Raw genomic sequence first — 3,105 nt, 5'->3', positions numbered from 1 at the left:
ACTAGTATAGGTACTAACGATATTAAGTAATTTATATTACTTTTTATAATTGCATTGTTTAGCGTTGGAGTGACGGTGCTATCTGTGGTGCGCTGGTAAATGTATAGAAGTATCAACAATCGACACTTCCTTACGTTATCCTAAATAATAGTGGTAACAACAATCAACCTTCAGAATTATTATACTTCATATGTATAAATCGTAATATAAGTACTGCTACCAACAATGAATATACTACTATTATATGTCATCATACGGCTATTACTTCAATCATTATTATTAATATGTCTATTACTATAGGTGTACATAATGGGTGCATACTGTGTTGTCCATTATTTAAAGCGGTAACGCAGCAGTTTTGTGATATCTGAATTTGTATCTATTATACTTGCTCGGGCAGCGTAAAGGATATTAGTACGAAATGTATCATAATTGATGGGTCTTTTACTGTGTCTTTGCACCCAGTTGTGTATGTCCGTACGCCCCAATGTCGCCAAACGAATTTGTGTGTGTTTACGAAAGAGCCGCCTGCTTGTCATCATCATCATATTTGATTGGACAGCCAGTTTTTTTTCTATAATGGTGCCGCTTGAAAGCATTATGGGAACTTTCGAACTTTAACAAACGTTGTTGCCACCTCATTAGCTCACGATCAACGTGAGGGTCAAATTCGGCGCCCAGATTAAGTTTGTTTCGCGAGCCTATTTCATGGTGGTTTAGGTCGCCCTAGGTGACGAGCGACTGGGCCAGGTTCCTGGTTTCTGTGCCAGTTTTGTACGCGTAGGTATTGCGTGCATATGTCGTTTGTCATCCTCTGTATGTAGTAGATCTTGCCGTACGATTACCATGATCAGAACCTGTTAGACCGGCTTCGTTTATGCGTTGCGACGGGGTGAGTGCAGCGGCAGATCTAAACGACAGGTGAGTCGTGCTTTAGAGTTCGTAGTGTTTGAATCTGCACGCGTCCCCGACATCTTCTGAGAGCAGTAACGTTCCCTAGTCCCCTGAAGCTTTTCACGTAGAATGTGTGCGAAATCAATTGTTCAGCGGTGCCGCCGCTTGTCACGACGTTACCGCGTTTTCACAAGAGATATTGGTTTGCCTTTCGTCTAATTTTAGCTATCGCGCGTACAAAACTAATAACAAACAGACACCCCCCGAGCATGATTAATAATACGAAATCGACGCCGATGAATGTGTTCCCGTACTACCATACGTATTTGTCATAAATGGAGTTTAAATAGCCAATTTTCGCATAAACTGCATGATCTCAGTTAATGCGTTGAATATAAACAAGATCTCTTTTCAAATATATCGAGGGTTAATTATCTAGCTGGAGCTTTTTTTTATTTCGGGTACAGAAGAGCCCAATCTTTTTTTACATTTATCAAAAGAATAGCTTTGCGGCCCTATGGGTTTGAGAAATCTGTTATGAACGCTGTTTAGCCTTTCTTCGTATCGATTCCTCGCATAGATCTCAACAATGTACTAGTACTTTGCAATCAACTATTTTTAGCTGCGGCGTCACCAAACGACATGTACACCTTCTCAATAGCTTTTTTTTTTTAGCCATCTTTACCATCATTCATCGTCACAATATCACATTACTGCGAGCCTTAAACTGAAAAAGGACGCCTTTGTTTTTTCGTCCTATGATCGGCGTTTTTTGCTTTGACGGATATTTTACTTTCGACAAAAAAAAAAAGAATAAAGGTCAATTTACCCAAAAAATTTGAATAACAATACGGACTGGAACACTGCTGAAGCTACAGTACTACACGGGGGTGATCCGTAACCCGTATGTAAATGATATTATAACACAGATAAGGCTAGAAATCAATTGATTGTACGTGCCACCACTCGTTTGCCCTTGATAATTTCGAGTAAACGGTCCATTTCTCCAATAAATTTCGAAGAGGGAAAATGACCGTACTTGACGCGATCGTAAGGAAACCACTGCCGCGCTCAAAAATTACTCAGTTGTGTAAAGTGAAGGACGTATACAGCAGGGATAAGCATAACCTATTCGTTGCTTTTAAAGATGTAAAAAATTTTGGTAAAAAACAAATTAAAGCGCGCAACTTGTCGCTAAAATCGAGCTTAGCTTGAGTTTTGAATTTATCTAAAGCCTTTGAAAATCATGTGTATATATATATATATATATAAAACAATAATGGTCGAAGTATAAACAACAATGGTCGAAGTAATAAGCATTATCCTGGCTAATTTCTTGCAATTTCATTTTCTAACTTACTGATCTACAACATTAGTACCTCAATGTAGAAAAAAGAAACATGCTAGCTTATTGTTGATATGAATCTCTATGGTCATTCAGATATACACAATGCCAAATTTTATCAGTAAGTGTAATGTATTATGAAAAGATCTGGTACAGCACTGCATTCTACGACACGATATATAGCCGATATAGAACTTGTGTGTGTTTTGATAGTTCATTTCAGATGTACTAATCTTCTTTCACGACTTTATATTGAAGAGAACGCGACGCGGCTGGTAGGGGAAGCGGGCTCGTTCAAAAACGAAATCGATTATCGAACAATTACACCAGAAAATAATAAATGAGTGTTAATTTATTCATTATGACGATACTGTCCTTATTACTTATTATCGTTGGCGCCTGTTATTCGCGTTATAACAGCGACGTCCATCGAACAAACTGATATAGTCGAGAAAAAAAAAACATCAATGGTGCAACATTTTTCAACGCCTTGTTGTTCCGGACAAACAGTAACAATATTATACTAACTACATGTCTAACTATCTGTACCATCTATTTATGGTTATCTTGTATATTTCCACCCTGTGCCTCGTATTCAGCTTTCATTCTGACCTTGTTAATAACCAGTCTTTCTTTTTCTCACCGAATTTTTTAACTGCTGTCCGTTCTAGATCGCTCACTCTATTTACAACATGGGCAGTATTTACAACATTATGTATATATATTGTATCTCCATCGTGCTTTTCCGGATGCATGCGGCATTATTGTGTTCTTTGGTCCGGCCTTGGCTGTCTGCCAAATGCTCCATCTAACGATAGCGACACTTTTTTCTTCTATGCCTCTGCTTAACTACATATGCTTTAACT

Source organism: Varroa destructor, unplaced genomic scaffold (assembly GCF_002443255.2).
Source record: "Varroa destructor unplaced genomic scaffold, Vdes_3.0 BEIS01000004.1, whole genome shotgun sequence".
Taxonomy (NCBI): domain Eukaryota; kingdom Metazoa; phylum Arthropoda; class Arachnida; order Mesostigmata; family Varroidae; genus Varroa; species Varroa destructor.
The sequence above is the reverse complement of the archived record's forward strand: the minus strand, read 5'-3'. Positions refer to the sequence as shown.